General features: G+C 37.4%; 1 long non-coding RNA gene across 3 annotated transcripts; it reads right to left on the bottom strand.

Annotated features, from left to right (window-relative positions):
* Window positions 1-1,321: 1,321 nt before the first annotated feature.
* LOC134484548 (uncharacterized) lies at window positions 1,322-19,675 on the bottom strand. Of its 3 annotated transcripts, none has more exons than XR_010061989.1 (4): window positions 19,495-19,669; window positions 10,670-10,805; window positions 7,518-7,575; window positions 1,322-1,468 (listed from the first exon to the last, which is right to left on the bottom strand). It is a non-coding gene; the product is annotated as an uncharacterized LOC134484548 (long non-coding RNA). The 3 variants fall into 3 exon arrangements; XR_010061991.1 differs by lacking the exon at window positions 19,495-19,669 and adding an exon at window positions 17,326-17,637; XR_010061990.1 differs by lacking the exon at window positions 7,518-7,575 and having other exon boundaries at window positions 19,495-19,675.
* Window position 19,676: the final 1 nt, after the last annotated feature.

Raw genomic sequence — 19,676 nt, 5'->3', positions numbered from 1 at the left:
ATATCTAAGATGGGAGGCAGATGTTTCTGATAATTTAGTAAAAGAAGTCATATAGCATCTTTTACCAAATCCACTGTCAAATCTATAAATCACGGTGCATCCTATGACGGACGACTGGCAATTCCTTAGCAAGAATTAAAATTATGGAAGTCGTTGGGATGTGTTTCCTTCACTGAGGTACTCAATTAAATTCTATCACTTAACAGGAATTGTTACATTTAGGGGTAGGGGATTTAGCTCAGTGGTTAGAGCGCTTGCCTAGGAAGCGCAAGGCCCTGGTTTTGATCCCCACCTCCGAAAAAAGGAGCAAAAAAAAAAAAAAAAAAAAGAATGGCTACATTGATCAATACTATTCTAGCACGGACCCTATGTCATACTGTGAATGTTCAGGGACACCAATATAACCGTACTAACAGTGCCCTCATCTGACATGGCGTCAGATACATGTTAGACCAATAGTTTCGCACTTCAGAATATATCTCCCAGTAGAGCCACACAGAAAAGGTTACTGAGAACAATTTACGTGAGTATTTAAAAAGCACGTTACTAATCTGCATGAGTCACAGCTCTTTGCACTGTGTAAGGTGTGGGCTGATGCCCTTTTCTCAACAGACAAAGAAGGAATGTGTTTTAGTGCAAGGATGGGAAATCACTGATTAACAGTTCTTGGGAAAATGTTAAAAATTCAAAAAGGTGTGTCTGTATGTGGTTCTGAACTTAAAAGCTTTTTTTTTTCCTACTTCCAACAGAAGAGCAGTAGCAAGTCATAGCAGAATGCCATGGAGATGAGAAAGTGGAGCGATGAGAGAACTCAATTTGCAGTTAAGTGGGCTATAGACAATCCTTACAAGTTCGTCAAAGAAAATGATTAAAAATATACTTGGTTGAGAGAGGGATTCTTGTGCACCTAACCATTTCTTAACCTCATTAATAAACAAGGAAATTTCAACCTCCCCAGCACCCCCAAGAAAAAACAAGAAAAAAAACTTCAAAAACAAAAAAACACTCTAAACCACTGAATTAAAACCCAAGGCACTCATAAGTTAAAGCCACTGAGCAACAGACAGGATTGAAATAGGATCTCAAGTCTTACCAACTGACTGCAAGTCTTACTGATAAAAACTGCTAATTGTAATGAGATTAAAACTGTATTCAAGGCTAATCTGAGTTGACCAGGTTCTGGAGCCTCAGCAGAACCAGCAGCATGGATGGCAGAGTCCAGGGCAACAGATTGCAGTAGTAAGGGCTTAGATGGGAGACCTCAGCCTAACTTTGTGAGAGCTGTAAAGAGCTGGAAATGTCCTGGTGAAGAAAGTCGTAAAGGATTTGCCAGGCAGCATTTAATGGATGACAAGAGTCTCTTCTTGTGTCACAGTACCAGCACATGCACTGGATGAAGCAAGCCAAGCAGGAAAGCACTGAACAGTGGCTCGCACTCCGAAAGTATATCTGTGGTAAAATTCTGGTTCTGTGAAGATTTCAAAGAAGAAGGAAAACAATATCACAATTCAAATAAATTAACTGTTTGTACCATTTAGTCACACAGTACAACTACCCATCAGCGTATTCCTAAAACCGTAACCCGTGGGTTCACAGTCACTCTCTTCTATGCAGACACTACTTGGTCAAACTCATTAGTGGCTGAGAAACCGGGAAAAGGTGAGGTGGGCTACTGGGCAATGGTTTTTGAGATTTCTGAATATCCTAGAACCAACTAAAATAATTTTGTACTTTTTTCAAGTGTAATAAAACTATAGGAAAAGAATCTATGAGTAAAAGGAAGAAAAACATCTGCTTTGTTCAATGACTTTAAACATAGGAAAACGTAGAAATATCACGGGTACTGAGACAGCTTTGTTAAGTGGCAAGTTACTATAAACATACACCCAGACCACACGGTCTATGGCCTCCTCATAATCAGGGAAAGCTTATGGCTCATTATTGATTTTTATTGCTGCTCTCCAGTAGTTTTTGTTCTGGGGACAGGATTTCATTTATGCACCCCAGGATGACCGACCATCCTATGGCTTCACCATCCTCAGTGCTGGGATTACAGGGGAGTGGTGGCCTGTCACACCCAATTTATCATTATCTTTTTGAGTACATGCTAGATCTCTCTACATTAGATCTTTGTTATTAATGCAAACTTCCTAACTAAATGAACTTGGTGTCACCTAAGCATGGGTAAAGAGCCAGAAGAAGGTCACGACTTCTGAATTGATCAGGATGTTCTTTCTCAAGGCATCCGACCTGATACTAAGCAATCAGTACTTGGACCACTGGCACCTATAATGGCATCCTGAGCATTTATATGAGGACAAGTTGCTGGCGCTCGAGCCGTTGTGATGCAGCGACCAACACATATTAACGTTGAGATATAACTGCAGAATTCTTTAAGTGTAAGTGGTAAATGTATTGGCAAGTGGTTGACTAAAATCCTAACACAACTTAAAAGTCAAATAAATGATTTCAGATAAGGAGATTTTTTTTTTTATGTGAATGCTCAAAGTAAAGAATCATGCTTGTATATGCATTACAGCTGCTGTGTTTCCCTCTGACTCTCAACACTGCTATATTCTCAGTACCTGAGGGAGATAAATAAAGACAGACAGCTGGTCTTATCTGTTTACCCTCCCCCTCAGCAATGCACACAAAAATCAAACAAAATGTGGTTCTGATGTAAGAGTGTAATGAACAATATTAGATATATAAATTGCATGCATTAATAGAAAACTCGGTAATACTGCCTATGTTTACTAAAAACTCAGCTTGTCAACTATGTTAAAAAAAACCCTCTTTTCCTTTAATTCACATGAAAAGAAAGAAATCTTTCCCTGACTTACTTCTTCCCTGACTTATTTCAACTCTTAAGGTTTAACTACTCCTGGTTTTTCAGTACTGGGGACTGAATTCAGGAGTCCATTTGAGACAGGCAACCATTCTTCTACTGAGCTACAGAACCCTCCCCTTCCTCGGCACCCCCAAACACTTTTTTGGCTGAAGACACATGGGGGTCAAGGGCAGTTACTAGACACATAAAGGTGACTTGTAGGTTTACTGGGGGGATAGCACAGTGAGCAGAGAGCTTGAGGTGCAAGGGTGAGTATCTGAGTTTGAGTGCAAGGAATCCACATAAAAAGCAAGATTTTATAACATGAATCTATAATCCCTGTGCTCCAGCAACTGGATGGCAGGGTGAGATAGGAGAATCTTAGACGCTGATAGGCCAGCTTGTCTGGCAGAGCCGAGGTAAACAAAAGAAACCCTGCCTCAATACAAGATGAAACAATGCCTGCCATGGTCCTCTGATATTCTACCTGTGCAGGGGGTCACATATATATTTATGGAAAATACAAACACGTCAGGTTTTAAGTTACTTATAGATGAACAAATAAAAATAAATTTATAGTACTCCTGTAAATTTAAGGTACTAAGTTCATTGAATAGATGAGGAAACTGCTGTAGAAATGAAGTTTTGTCCATATGACCAAAACAACAACCCACCAATGGTGGAGCTGGACCTAACAGTCAGGCAGAGTAATGCTCTTTCCATAGTAGCTTGGTAATTTGGTTGGTCATGTGTACTGTAGACGTTTCATGTATCCTAGACATGTAAACTGTAATTACCCTATATGCACAGAAACAGGTTACAAAATTATCATAACTCTCAGCAATATTAAATTGTATGAGTTGGGTGCATAATACTTTTTATCAACTAGTAGGAAGGAGAACCTTGAAGTTTTGGTTGTAATGGTTGACCTGTCCTACTAGCTACAGAACTCTAATAATACAAAGAAAATATACAGTCAATAGGTAAGTTCATGTAAAAGCCCTTGCAACTAGGCTTATAACTTTATGATATAAAATGACAATTCTTAATAAAAAGCATCCAAGAAATAATAAAGTTCTGTAGATCATTTAATTTCAACTGGTTTTCTCTTCAATCCATTCAGACCTCACCAAATGTTACTAAACTCCTCTTATGCTGCATGCAGTATTTTAGCACTTAGAGAAAACAGTCCAGGCATAAAGGTGTTTGTGACGAAGTCCAACTATTTCTTACATATTAGTGGGAAGTAGAGGCAGGAGTATGTGGTGCACTGTCATATCACAAGCATCTGAACAAACTAATATGGGCTAAAGGGATAGAAAAAATAGAGAGAACATTTTAGTGTAGTGTGATCTCAGAGTGCCTCACTAAAAACACAGCATTAAACAGAAATCTAAATGAAGGAAAGAAAAGGCAAAGAGACACTCTGGGAAAGAGCTCCCTAAGCAACAGATGTGTTCAAAAACAAATGAATTCAGCTGAATGAACATGGGGATTAAGAAAAGATTGGAAGTAACCAACAACTAAGGTGCAACATCCTTAAACATACTGTTTACTATGGAGGGGGAGAGGATGAAGAAAGGGGAACAGAAGAAAAACCACCTTGCACAGACTTGTGGTTAGAAAAAGCTCACGGTAGATGCACACTGTCATACGGTAAATAAGAAACAAATCTGGAAACAAATATAGTAATAATGTCAGGAGTGAAGAGTGATAAAATTCAAAGAATATGAAGACACAGTAAAAAGATTTCTTGTATGTGTAAATGATAAAATATGAAGGATGTTGTTTGGAAACCAGGTGTTGGCCAAAGGTAAAGATGTCATGTGTGCTGTCCCCAGCGAGTTGTGTTACTAATAGTAACAGTGAGCAACTGACTCTAACACTGTTTCAAAAGGGATGTGACTTCCTACAGACCTGAAGGGTTCAAGTTATCAAGGACTAAAATATTTACAAACATGAGCCAAAAGGAATAAAGCCATTAGCTCTCAGGAAAACAACTGTGCCCTTCCCCAAACCAGGCTTTTGGAATAAAGAAAATATTGATATAAACACTCTGACTTCCAGGAACCATAACAAGCTCCTGATTCCCATATGAGGAAGGCTCAATGAAGGGTATTTCTTCAGCAAACCTACTCAACTCCTACCCAGGAATCACTGAGCTTTCCCATTGTCGACATATTTTTTCCTCTTTTTATACCAAGACAGAAGGCCAGCTTGCTTCTCCCCATATCTGATCTGTTCATCCTCTTTGTTCTCTTTCTCAAATGGCTGTTTACTCTGAATTGGACGCAAATTAGTAAGCCCTAGAGGTACTGAAAGAATATCGTTGAGGCTGTTGCAGACACAACACGACTTTTGACATCACAGAAGAAGCTAGGGCTCTCCAGGATACAAGAGATTTTTCAGGTAGGGCCTAATGATAATGTCACTGAGAACTGTAATTGCCTACCTGGGAAACAGCTTTCCTTACATTGACCAGATTCGAGGGTGCCCTTTACAGGTGTGTCTTCTGTGACCCAGTGGAAATCTTTACATACTACAACTCTCTAAAGGTAGAGACTTCTCTTTTCTTCATTAGTGGTTACATGCTCTGAATGGAGAAAGTTAGTCAGGGGCTTGGCATAGGTAGAAAAGATCTAGGAACATGGAGAGGAGGAGATTGTTCTGGATAATAATTCTTTCCAAGGTACATTCCTGTGACATACAGTTCAATTTGCTAGGTTTTCTGTTTCCCAAAGGTCAGTATTTTCTGTGCAGACCTTTAATTGAATGAAAATTGGACTATATTTACTTATTGTAATCCCTTGGTATAGGACTTTATATATATTCCTGAATGTGAACTTAAAAATTCTGATTTTCAATTCATTATTTTGCAATGATTTTGGCAATAAAGGGGGCCACCTTTAGAGTGAATATAACAGTGTAAATATTGTGTACTCTCTTCAAATGATAAACTCCCAAATCCTTATTTTTCCCTAAAATTACCAACATCAGTAAAGCAGAGGACAACATAGACTATAGAATGCAGTACTGTAGTCCCATTTGATATCAGTTTCTAATATCTACCTTCCTGTGTTCTCACAGCCAGACTTGACGGTATTGGATGTTTTACCATGATCTTTCTTCAGGCCAAACATAAGATTCAGGAGGATGGGCGGTAAGAGGAATGGCATGAGGTCTAGTGAAAATTCAACTTCAATAGTTTCATAAGAACAGGAGAGAGTCTATTTGGCATTGTCATTTGTGTATTCTACATTCTTGACCTAGTTTCCCAGGATCCATGTTAAAATTCCACCTAACATCATACCTGTTGGAGCCACCAAAAGTGTGAAGTGTGTGTGTGTGTGTGTGTGTGTGTGTGTGTGTGTGTATAATCAGACACCAAAAATAGATAAGATTGAAGAAGCTAAGAATTGCACACTGCCAGCAACAAGATATAGAATTTTCCTGAGAGACAGAGCTAGATCATGTCAAATACAGAAGTGAATCCTAGTGGCAAACCAGTGAACTGTAAACTTACCTCATGTTGGTGGATTTTGTGAAAGGATAACAAAAGATGAAGGTGCTTACAACTAAATAAGAACAACTGTGCCAACAAACCAGAGCTTTCTGGTACTAAACAAATATTCGAAGACTGTACATGGATAGACCAATGACTCCAACTGCATATGTAGCAGAGAATGGCCTTGTTCGGCACCAAAATAAGGAGAAGCCGTTTTACCAAACTAGGTTTGACTCCCCGTTCAAGGGAATGTCAAGGTGCAGTAAGGGAGGTTATACAAGAAGGGTAGGGGGACAGGTTAGGAGTCTTACAGAAAGGAAACTGGGAAAGAAAAAAAAACATTTGAAATGTAAATGTAGAAACATTCAGTTAAAAAAAGCAATAAAATTTAGTAAAAAATAAAGAAAAATGAAAGAAATAAAAGAAAGGAAAACTGCAAGTTAATGTCACCAATTGTCTCAGAAATCTAAAGGGTCACCTTCAGGGAATGGGAGTCAGAGTAATACTAGTGGAAAGACTGAGATCATGAAGTCTCAACTAGAAGCACGATATCAGTGTCAGACTCAATCTGCTCTATAGGAATGCAAAGCATGGGGGAATTTCCTCTGAGCAGAGGACACAATATTTGTCTTTAGCTCCTTCCTTAGGACTATTTTCTTCTGGGCAAAAAAAGTAAAGGCGTGAGCTCTCAGGAAAACAACTGTACACTTCCCAACACCTGGCTTTTGGAATAATAAATAAATGATATAAACGCTCTGACTTCCTGGTATCATAACAACAGGGAAGTCCAGATTCTTCTCAGAGGCTCCCAGCTCCTGTTTCTGATACGTGAAGGATAAGATCAAGGCTTCTCTTCAGCAAATCCACTCAGCCCCTACCCAGGACTCTCTGAATGTTCCCACGGATGGCATATTTCTTCATTTTTTGTTTTACGAAAACAGAAGGCCAGCTGCCTTCTCCCCTTCTCGGATCTCTTCATCCTTTTTTTCTCCCTCCCAAATGACTGTTTACATTGAATGAGAGGCTAATTAATAAACCTAGAGTTACAGAAGGAATAACCCTTAGGCCAGGCTGTGATGACAACACTTGTGACATTACAGAAGAATCTAGTGCACTCCAGGGTACAAGAGATTTTTCAGGGAGGGCCAAATGGTGATGTCACTATGAACTGCCATTGCCTACCTGCTGAACTTCTTTCTTTAATGGCCAGATTTGAGGGTGCCCCTTCAAGGAGTGTCTCCTGTGAAACAGTGGAAACCTTTATGTATTCATCTCTCTAAAATAGAGACTTCTTTTAGCATCATTAGTGGTTACATGCTTTGAATGGAGAAACTTATTCAGAGGCTTGTCATGGGTAGAAAAGATCTAGGATCATGGAAGGGAGGAGATTCTTCTGGATAATAATTCTAATCCAAAGTCCATTCTTGTTACATTCAGTTCAATTTCCTAGGTTTTCTCTATTTCCCAAAGGAAAGGATTTTCCCTACAGCCCTATTATTGAGTGGATATTGTATTTCATTTTCTTACTGTAAATTCCTTGATAGGGCACATAGGGAATATATATATTCCTGAATGTGTACTCAAAAATTCTGTTTTCGAATTCAATATTCTTGTAATGATTTTGACAAGAATGAAGGCCAAGGCAAAGAGTGAATATAACAGTGTAAATACTCTGTAATTACTGCAAATTATAAACTACCAAATCCTTTTTTTTTAATCCAAAAATTACCAGAGATCTGTAAAGAAAAGTAAAACATGGACTATAGAATGTGGTTCTGTAGTCCCATTAGATAACAATTCTCTAATATCTACCTTCCTGTGTTTCCAGGCACAGAATTGAGGGATTTGCATGTTTATCATGATTCTTTCTTCAGGACAAACATAAGGTTCAGGAGGATGGGCAGTGAGAGGAATAGCTTGATGTCCTGTGAAACCTCAACTTCAAAAGGTTAATAAGAACAATGGGGAGTCTATTTGGCATTATCATTTGTGGACTCCTCATTTTTGCCCTACTTGCAAAGAATCCATGTTAAAATTCCACCTACCCTCATAGCAGTAGGCGCCAAAAAAAAAAAATATATATATATATATAATATATATATATATATATATATATTCTCTCTCTCTCTCTCTCTCTATATATATATATATATATAGAGAGAGAGAGAGATAAAGATAGGATAGATACAAAAATATATAAATATAGATACAGATATAAATAGATATAGATAGATATAGATGATATAGATATAGAAATATATAGTTATAGATAGATGTAGATATAGATATAGATACAGATACATATACAGAGATAGATAGATACATAGATAAGTAGATAGATAGATAGATAGATAGATAGATAGATAGATAGATAGATAGATTGAAGGACAGATGGATATATCAGCCACCAAAATTAGATAATATTGATGAACCTAATAAGGGCAGGCTGCTAGGAACCAATATAGGTCTTTCCTGACATACACAGCTATAGCATGCCAAATACAGAAGTGAATGTTTGTGGCAGAGCAGTGTTTTCAGCAACAAAGAGGCCCAGCTATAGAGTGAATATATCAGTGAAAATACTCCGTACCTACTTCAGATGGTAAACAAATCTTTATTTTATCCAAAAATTATGAGACATCAGTAAAGCAAAGTACAACATGGACAAGAGAATGAGGTTCTGTAATACCTTTAGATGTCAGTTCTCTAATATATACCTTCCTGTGTTCCCAGTGTCAGGCTTCAGGTTTTTGGATGTTTTACGATGGTTCTTTCTTCAGATAAAATATAAAATTCAGGAGGTTGTGCAGGGAGAGCAATGACTTGAGGTCCAGGGAAACCTCAACATCACTAGTTTCATAAGAACAGGAGGAAGTCTATTTGGTATTTTCATTTGTAGATTCTAAATAATTGAGGTAGTTCCAAAGAATCCATGTTAAAATTCCACCTAATCTCAAGGCTGTATGAGCCACTATATATATATATATATATATATATATATATATATATATATATATATATATATATATATATATATATGCGCCACCAAACTAGATAAGACTGTTGAAGCTAAGAAGTGCATGCCTCCAGGAACAGGATATAGAACTTTCCTGAGAGACACAGCTAGAGCAGGTCCAATACAGAAATGAAAGCTTGTGGCAAGCCAGTGAACTGAGAACGGACCTCTTGCTGGTAGATTTTGAGAAATGATTACAAGAGCTGAAGGGGCATTAAACACCACAAGAACAACAATGCCAAGTAACAAGAGATTTCAGGTACTAAACCAATATTCAAACAATGTATATGGACAGACCTAAGGCTCCAACTGAATTTGTAGCAGAGGATGGCCTTTTTGGGCACCAATGGAAGGAGAAGCCCTTTGGTTTCCTCACTAGGTTTAGCTCCCAGTTTATGGGAATGTCAAGGGGTGGTAAGGGTGGTTTTATAGGAATTGGATGGGGACTGCTTAGAGATCTTATGGACAGGAAACTGGAAAAGATAATATAGAAGTATCCAATTAAAGAAGCAAAAAACATGTTCAAAATAAATGAAATTATAGAAAAGAAAACTGCCTGCTAATCACCGCTAATAACTAAGAAACATAAAGAGTCACTGTCAATGAATGGTAGACAGAGTAATACTAGTTGAAAGACAGAGATGATGAATTCTCAACTAGAAGCATTTTCTCTCCCATATATCAGTGTCAGACACAACATGTACACTGTAGGAATCCACAGCATGGAGGAGTTTACACTGAGCTTAAGATACAATAATGACCTTTCCCTTCTTCCTTAGGATGTTTTTCTACTGGGCAAAAAGAATAAAATTAATGAGCTCTCAGGAAAACAGAGCCCTTCCCAACATTTGGCTTTTGGGATAAAGAAATTAGTGATATAAACTCTCAGATTCCCAGAACCATAACAAGCAGGGAAGACCAGATAATTCTGAGAGAATCCCAGCTCCAGATTTGCATATGTGGAAGACTAAGATCCAGGCTGTCTCTTCAGCTAACCCACACAGCCCCTACCCAGGACTCATGTATATTTCCCATGGCCCAAGTATTTCTTCCTTTTTTATATACCAAGACAGAAGGCCAGCTTCCTTATCCCCATCTCTGACCTCTTCATCCTGTTTGGTCACCTTCCCAAAGGCTGTTTACTCTGAACTATAGGCCAATTAGTAAACCCTAGAGGTACTGAAGGAATATCAGAGATGCAGATGCATACACAACAGCACTTGTGACATCACAGAAGAAACCATGGCTTTCCAGGATACAAGATATTTTTTTCAGGGAGGGACAAATGATAATGTCACTGAGAACTGCAATGACTTACCTGCTAAAAAGCTATCTTTACATTGACCAGATTTGGCGGTGCTCTTTCAAGGATAGTCTCCTGTAACGCTGTGGAAACCTTTCCTTACTACATCACTCTAAAATTAGAGAGTTCTTTGTGCTTCATTAGTGGTTGCCTGCAATGAATGGAGAAAGTTAGTCAGGGGCTTGCAATTGGTAGAAAAGATCTAGGAACATGGAGTGGAGGAGATTCATCTGCATAATAAATATATTTCCAGGTCCATTCCTGTGACATAAAGTTCAATTTCTTAGGTTTTCTCTGTGTCCCAATGGCCAGTATTTTCCATACAGACATTTAATTAAGTGAATATTCTATTACATTTACTCTTTTTCTTCTTATTGGAGCTGGGGACTGAAAGCAGGGCCTTGAGCTTGCTAGGCAAGCGCTCTAACAGTGACCTAAATCCCCAACACTGTATTTCACTTTCTTATTGTACATTCCTTGATAGGGGACTTTATGTATATTCCTGAGTGTATACTCAAAAATTCTGTTAATGAATTAAATTTTTTGCAATGATTTCGGAAGCAAAGGGGACCCACATATAGAGTGAATATAACAGTGTATATATTGTGTACCTACTTCAAATGATAAACTCAAAAATCCTTATTTTATCCAAAAATTACCAGATATCAGTATAGCAAAGGACAACATGGAGTACAGAATGCGGTTCTCAAGTCTGATTAAGTTTCAGTTCTGGAATATCTAACTTTTTGTTTTCCCAGTGCTAGACTTGCAGGTTTTGGATGTTTGGATTCTTTCTTCAAGGAAAACAAAATTCCGGAGGAAGGGCAAGGAGAGGAATGGCTTTAGGTCTAGGGAAACCTCAACCTTAATAGATTCATAAGAACAGGAGGAAGTCTATTTGGCATTTGTGAATTCTACATTCTTGACCTATTTGTTCAAATCCATATCTAACATCATTGCTGAAGGAGCCATATATATATATATATATATATATATATATATATATATATATATAGAGAGAGAGAGAGATAGAGAGATAGAGATAGATAGATAGATAGATACATAGACATAGACATAGACATAGACATAGATAGATAGATAGATAGAGATATAGATAGATAGATAGATAGATAGATATAGATACAGATAGATATAGATGGATAGATACAGATACAGATACAGATACAGATACAGATACAGATACAGATACAGATACAGATACAGATACAGATACAGATACAGATACAGATAGATAAACATATCTGCCACCAAAACTAGAAAGATTGTTGAAGCTAAGAAGTGCATGCTGCCAGGAACCAGATATATAGATATACTATATATAGATATAGTGTATATAGATATAGTGTATATATATATATATATATATATATATATATATATATATATATATATATATGGAATTCTCCTGGCTTCATTATTGGTTACATGCTCTGAATGGAGAGTCATAGTAAGGGGCTTGGCATAGGTGGACAAGATTTAGGAACCTGGAGTGGAGGAGATTCTTCTGGATAATAATTTTTCCCAGGTCCATTCCTATGGCCTACAGTTCAATTTTCTCAGATATCTCTGTTTTCCAAATACTAGGATTTTTCTTATACTCCTTTAGTTGAATGAATATTATATTATGTTTTCTTGTTGTACATTCAATGATAGGGGACTTTATAATATTCCTGAAAGTGTACTCAAAAATTCTGTTTTCCAATCCATTTTCTGCAATGATTTTGGCAACAAAGTGGGCCCAACTATAGAGTAAGTATACCAGTGTAATACTGTGTACGTACTTCAAATGACACACTCCCATATAATTATTGTATCCAAATATTACCAGACATCAATAAAGGAAAGTACCACATGGACTATAGGATTTGGTTCTCTAGTCTCATTTGATATCAGATCTGCAATATGTACCTTCCTGTGTTTCATTGCCATACTTGAGGGTTTTGGATATTTTTCCATGATTTGTTATTAAGGCCAAACATAAGATATAGGAGGCTGGGTAGGGAGAGGAATGACTTGAGGACCAGTGAAGCCTCAATTTCAGTAGATTCAAAAGAACAGTATGGAGTCTATTTGGCGTTGCCATTTGTGGATTCTAGAGTCTTGACCTAGATGCGCAGAATCCATGTTAAAATTCCAGCTAAACTGAAAGCTATAGGAGCCAGCAAAAGTAATTATGTATACATCAGCCACCAAAACTAGACAAAATTGATGAAGATAGGAAGTGCATTCTGCGAAGAATCATATATAGATATTTCCTGAGACACACAGCTAGATTATGCCAAATACAGAAGTGAATGCTAGTGACAAACCAGTGAACTGAAAATGGACTTCTTGTTGGTAGATTTTGAGGAAAGATACAAGAGCTGAAGGGGCTTTAACACCATAAGAACAACAATGCCAATGAACCACAGCTTTCTGAAACTAGACCAATATTCAAAGAATGTACATGGACAGAGCTATGTATACAACTGCATATGTGGATGAGGATGGACTTGGTGAGCACCAATGGAAGGAGAAGTCCTTGGTCCTCCCTAGGTTTGACTCCAAGTTCAAGGTAATGTCAAGGGGTAGTAAAGAGGGTTATAGAAGAAGGGGAGGGGGGCTAGTTAGGGATGTTATGGGCAGGTAACTGAGAAAGGAAATAACATTTTAAATTTAAATATAGAAACATCCAGTTTAGAAAAGAAATAAAATTTGCTAAACAATGAACGATATAAAAGAAAACTGCCAAATAATCATACCTATTGACTTGGATATCTAAAATGATAGTCAGAGTAATACTAGAGGAAAGACTGAGATGATGAGGTCTGAACTAGAGCACTGTGATCTCCCAGATAGAAGTGTCATACAGAAACTGCAATATAGGAATCCAAAACATAGAAGAGTTTACTCTGAGATGAGGACACAATACTTGTCCATTCCATCTTTCTTAGTAACATTCTCTTTAGGACAAAAAGTATAAAGTCCATGACCTGTCAAGGATACAACTGTGCCCTTCACAACACTTGAATTTTGGAATAAAGAAATGAATGATATAAATTCTCAGACTTCCAGGAAGCATAAGAACAGGGAAGTCCTGATGCTTTTGAGAGGCTCCCAGCTACTGATTCCCTTATGTGGAAGGCACAGATAAAGCCTATATCTTCAGAGATACCACTAAACACCTAACAAGGACACACTAAGCTTTCCCAAGGACCACATATTTCTTCCTTGTTTTTATACCAAGACAGAAGGCCAGCTTCCTTCTCCCTATTTCATATCTCTTCAACCTCTTTGTTCTCACTCCCAAATTCTACAGAATTAGAGGCCAATTAGTAAACTCTACAGGTAGTGAAGGAAAATCTGAGAGGCATTTGCTTTCATGACAACAGAAGTAGCTATGGTTCACCAGGTTATAAGAGAGTTTTCAGGGAGATCCTAATGATAATGTCACTGAGAACTGCCATGGTCTACCTGCTGAACAGTTTTCCTTCATTGACCAGATTCGAGCGTGCCCTTACCAGGTATGTCTCCTGTAACACAGTGGAAACCTGTACTTACTACATCACTCTAAAGTAGAGTCTTCTCTCTGCTTCACTAGTGGTTACATGCTCTGAATGCAGAAAGTTAGACAGGGGTTTGGCATGTGTAGAAAAGATTTAGGAACATGGAGTGTAGGAGATTCTTCTAGATAATATTTTTATTCCCAGGTTGATTCCTGAGACATACAGTTCAATTTTCTGGGTTTTCACTCTTTCCCAAAGGCCAGTATTTTCTCTACAGACCTTTAATTGAATGAATATTGTATTTCAATTTCTTACTGTAAATTCCTTGATAGGGGACTTTGTAAATGTTCCTCAATGTGTAATCAAAAAATCTGTTTTCCAATTAAATTTTCTGAAATGATTTAGGTCACAAAGGTGGCCCAGGTATAGAGTGAGTATAACAGTGTAAATTCTGTGACCTATTTCAAATGATGAATGATGAATTCCCAAATCCTTATTTTATCGAAAAATTACCAGACATCAGGAAAGCAAAGGACAACATGGACTATTGAATTTGCTTCTCTATTCCCATTTGATGTCAGTACTACCCGATCTATCTTCCAGTGTTCACATGGCCAGACTTGAGTGTTTAGGATGTTTTACCATGATTCTTTCTTAAGAGCAAACGTAATCTACCAGATGATGGGCAGGGGAGAAAAATGGCTTGAGGACCAGTTAAATGTATATTTCAATAAGTTCATAAAAAGAGGAGGGAGTCTATTTGCATTGTCATTTGTGACTTCTACATTCTTGACATTGTTGGGGAGAATCCATGTTAACTTTCCACTTAACTACATAAGTGTAGAAGCCACCAAATTATATTTAAACATCAGCAACCAAAACTAGATAAGATTGATAAAGGTAAGAAGTGCATTCTTCCAGGAACTGGATATAGATATTTACTGAGAGACACAAATACAGCATGTCAAATAAAGAAATGAATGCTAATAGCAAACCATTGAACTGAAAACGGAACTCTTGTAGGTAAATATTGAAAAAGGATTAGAAGAGCTGAAGGTGCTTTCAACCCCATAAGAACAACAATGATAATGAACAAGAGTCTTCACATACCAGACCAATAAACAAAGAATTTACATGGACTGTCCTATGGCTCCAAATGCATATGTGGGAGAGGATGAGCTTTTTGGACAAAAATGGAGATGATGCCCTTAGTCAGCCCTAGTCTGTCTCCCAGTTTAAGGGAAGGTCAAGCAGCAGAAAGGCTGTTTAGAGAAGAAAGAAATGGAACGGTTAGGGATCTTATGGGCAGGAAGCTGGGAAAGGAAATAATATTTTAAATGTAAATATAGAGATCCAATTTTAAAAAATCAATATATTTTGCTAAAAAATAAAAAAATGATATAAAAGAAAAGAAAGTGACAAGTAATCACACATATTGACTCAGAAATCTGAAGTGGTAGTCAGAGTAATACAAGTAGAAAGTCTGAGATGATGAAGTCTCAACTAGAAGCACTTCTTTCTTCCAAATATCAGTGTCAGCACATATTGCACTATAGGTATCCAAAGCATGCAGTTTACTCGGACCTAAGCACACAATGCTTCTTTTTCCATTCTTCCTTAGGATCTTTTCTTCTTGACAAAGGGTAAAGGTCATGATTTTTCAGGAAAACAAATATGCCCTTCACATCACTTGACTTTTGGAATAAAGGAATGAATGATATTAACACACTGTCTTCCAGGAACCATAAGAACAGGAAAGTCCAGAGTGTAGGAAGTTCTTCTAGACAATATTTTTATTCACAGGTCATTCCTGTATACTCTATCCAGTTTCCAGTGTTTGCATGACCAGACTTGAGGGTAGGATGATTTACCATGTTTCTTTCTTAAGGCCAAACGTAAGATAATGGACGAGGGGCAGGGAGAAATATGTCTTCAGGACCAGTTAAATGTCTACTTCAATAGGTTCATAATAACAGAAGAGAGTCTATTTGAAATTGTCATTTGTGAATTCTACATTCTTGACATAGTTGGGTAGAATCCATGTTAACTTTCCACTTAACCACTTAGGTGTAGGATTCACCATATATATATATATGTATATATATATATATATATATATATATATATATATATATATATATATGTATGTATATGTATACATCAGCCAACAAAGCTAGATAAAATTGATGAAGGTACAAAATGCATTCTGCCAGGAACTGGATATAAATATTTAGGGGGAGACACAGATATATCATGTCAAATACAAAAGTGAATGCTGGTAGCAAACCAGTGACCTGAAAATGTACCTCTTGTTGTTAAATTTTGAAAAAGGATTAGAAGAGCTGAGTGTGCTTTCAACCCCATAAGAACAACTATGACAGTGAATCAGATCTTTTGCTTACTAGACCAACATACAAAAAAAGGACATGGACTGATCTATGGCTCCAAATGCATATGTTGCTGAGGATGGCCTTTTTGGGCAACATTGGAAAAAGAGGCACGTTTCTTCCATATTTTATCTCCCAGTTGGAAGGAATGTCATGAGGCAAAAAGGATGGATAGAGAAGAAAGGAAATGGAATGGGTTCAGGAACTTATGGTCAGGAAATTGGGAAAGGAAAATGTATTTTCAATATATATATATATACACATATATATAGAGAAACATCTAGTTAAAAAGGAATTAATTTTGCTAAAATATAAAAAATGCAGATATAGAGGAAAATAAAGATGCAAAGTCATCACAATTATTGACTCGGAAAGCTGAAGTCGTAGTCATAGTAATAGTAGTGGAAAGACTGAGATGATGAAGTCTCAACGAGAAGCATGTCTCTCTCCCAAATATCAGTGTCAGACACAAAATGCACTCTAGGTTTCCAAAGCACGGTGGAGATTACCTTGAGTTAGGGACACAATACTTGTTTTATCCTTCTTCCTTAGAACCTTTTCTTCTTGACAAAAAGAGTAAAGGTCATGAGCTCTCAGGAAAACAACTGTGCCTTTCACAACACTTGGCTTTTGGAATAAAGAGATGAAGGATATAATCCCTCAGGAACTATAAGAACAGGGAAGTACAGATGCTTCTGAGATTCCCCCAGCTCCTGATTCCCTTATATAGAAGACTCAGATCAAGGCTATCTCTTCAGCGATACCACTCACCACATACCAAGGACTCAATGAGCTTTCCAAAGGACCACATATTTCTTCATTATTTTTTATACCAAGACAGAAAGCCAGCTTCCTTCTCCCCATTTATAATCTCTTCAATCTGTTTGTTATCACACCCCAATTTGCTATGAATTAGAGGATATTAGTAAACCCTAGAGGTACTGCAGGAATATCTGAGAGGCAGTTGCTGTCACTACAATAGTTGTGATATCACAGAAGAAGCTATGACTCACCAGGTTACAAGAGAGTTTTCAGGGTGGTCCTAATGATGATGTCTCTGAGAACTGTCGTGGCCTACCTGCTGAACACCTTTCATTATATTGACCATATACAAGTTTTCAGTTTCCAGGTATGTCTCATGTGACACAGTGGAAACCTATACTCTAACCCATCACTCTAAAAGTAGAGACTTCTCTCTGCTTCACTAGTGGTTACATTTTCTGAATGGAGAAAGTTTGACAGGGAATTGGCATGGGTAGAAAAGATTTAGGAACATGGTGTGCAGGAGATAATTCTAGATAATAGTTTTATTCCCAGGTTCATTACTGTGACATACAGTTCAATTTTCTGAGATTTCTCTGTTTCCCAAAGGCCAGTATTTTCTCTACAGACCTGTAGTTGAATGAATACTGTATTTCAATTTCTTATTGTAAATTCCTTGATAGGGGATTTTGTAAATATTCCTCAATGTGTACTCAATAATTCTGTTTTCCAATTCCAATTTCTGCAATGATTTTGGTCACAACATGGGCCCAGCTATAGAGTGAGTATAACTGTGTAAATACTGTATACCTGCTTAAAATGATAAACTGCCAAATCCTTATTTTAACGAAAAATTACTAGACATCAGGAAAGCAAAGGACAACATGGACTATTGAATTCGGTTATTAAGTCCCATTTGATGTCAGTACTACACTATCTAGCTTCAAGTGTTCCCATGGCCAGAATTTATGGTTTAGGATGTTTTGCCATGATTCTTTGTTCAGGCCAATCCTAAGATACTGGATGAAGTGCAGGAGGAAATATGTCTTGAGGACCAGATAAATGTCTACTTCAATAGGTTCATAAAAACAGGAGGGACTCTATTTGAATTGCCATTTCTTAATTTTACATTCTTGACATAGTTGGGCAGAATCCATGTGAACATTCCCCTTGACAAAATAGGTGTATGAGCCACCAAAACTATATTTGTATCCATCAGCCAAGAAACTAGGTAAGATTGATGAAAGAAGTGCATTCTGCAAGGACCTGGATTTAGATACTTCCTGAAAGAAACAGATACAGCATGTGAAATACAGAAGTGAATGCAAGTAGCAAACCAATGAACTGAAAACAGACCTCTTGTTGGTAAAGTTTGAGACAGTATTAGAAGAGCTGAAGGTGCTTTCAACCCAAGAAGAACAACAATGCCAGTGAACCAGAGCTTTCTCATAAAAGACCGATATACAAGGAAAGTACATGGAATAACCTATGGCTCCAAATGCATATGTGGCAGAAGATTGACTTTTTAGGCAACATTGGAAAGAGAAGCCCTTGTATTCCCTACTTTGTCTCCCAGTTCAAGTGAATGCATTGTGGGCAGGAAACTGGGAAAGGAAATAATATTTTAAAAGTAAATATAGAAACATCCTGATAAAAAATCAATAAATTTTGCTAAAAAATAAAAAAAAAGAGTGATATAAAAGAAAGAAAGCTGCCTAGTAAATTTCAAGCTGACGCAGAAATCTGAAGTGTTATTCAGAGTAATACTAGTGGAAAGACTGAGATGATGATGTCTCAACTACAAGTACTTCTCTATTCCAGATATCAGTGTCAGACACAAACTGCACTATAGGTATCCAAAGCATGGAGGAGTTTACTCAGAGCTAGGGATACAATACTTATTTTTCCCTTCTTCCTTAGGACCTTTCCTTCTTGACAAAAAGACTAAAGGTCATGATATCTCATGAAAATAACTATGAACTTCACAACACTTGGCTTTTGGTATAAAGAAATTAATGATATAAACTCTCTGACTTCAAGGAACCATAAGAACAGAGAAGTCCATATGAGAACGGAGAAGTACAGATGCTTTAGAGAGTCTCCCAGCTCCTCATTCCCTTATGTGGAAGACTCAGATCAAGGCTATGTCTTCAGCAAAACCACTTAACACCTACAAAAGACTCACTGAGCTTTCCAAAGCACCACATCTTTCTTCCTTCTTTTTTATACCAAGCCAGAAGTCCAGCTTCTTCTAACTATTCCTGTTCTCTTCATTCTCTTTGTTATCACTCCCAAATTTGCTCTGAAGTAGAGGCCAATTAGTAAATCCTAAAGGTACTGAAAGAATATCTCAGAGGCAGTTGCAGT

This window comes from Rattus norvegicus (assembly GCF_036323735.1).
Source record: "Rattus norvegicus strain BN/NHsdMcwi chromosome Y unlocalized genomic scaffold, GRCr8 chrY_unlocalized_1, whole genome shotgun sequence".
Lineage (NCBI taxonomy): Eukaryota > Metazoa > Chordata > Mammalia > Rodentia > Muridae > Rattus > Rattus norvegicus.
Note: the sequence above shows the minus strand (reverse complement) of the source record. Positions and strands in the feature narration are given on the sequence as shown.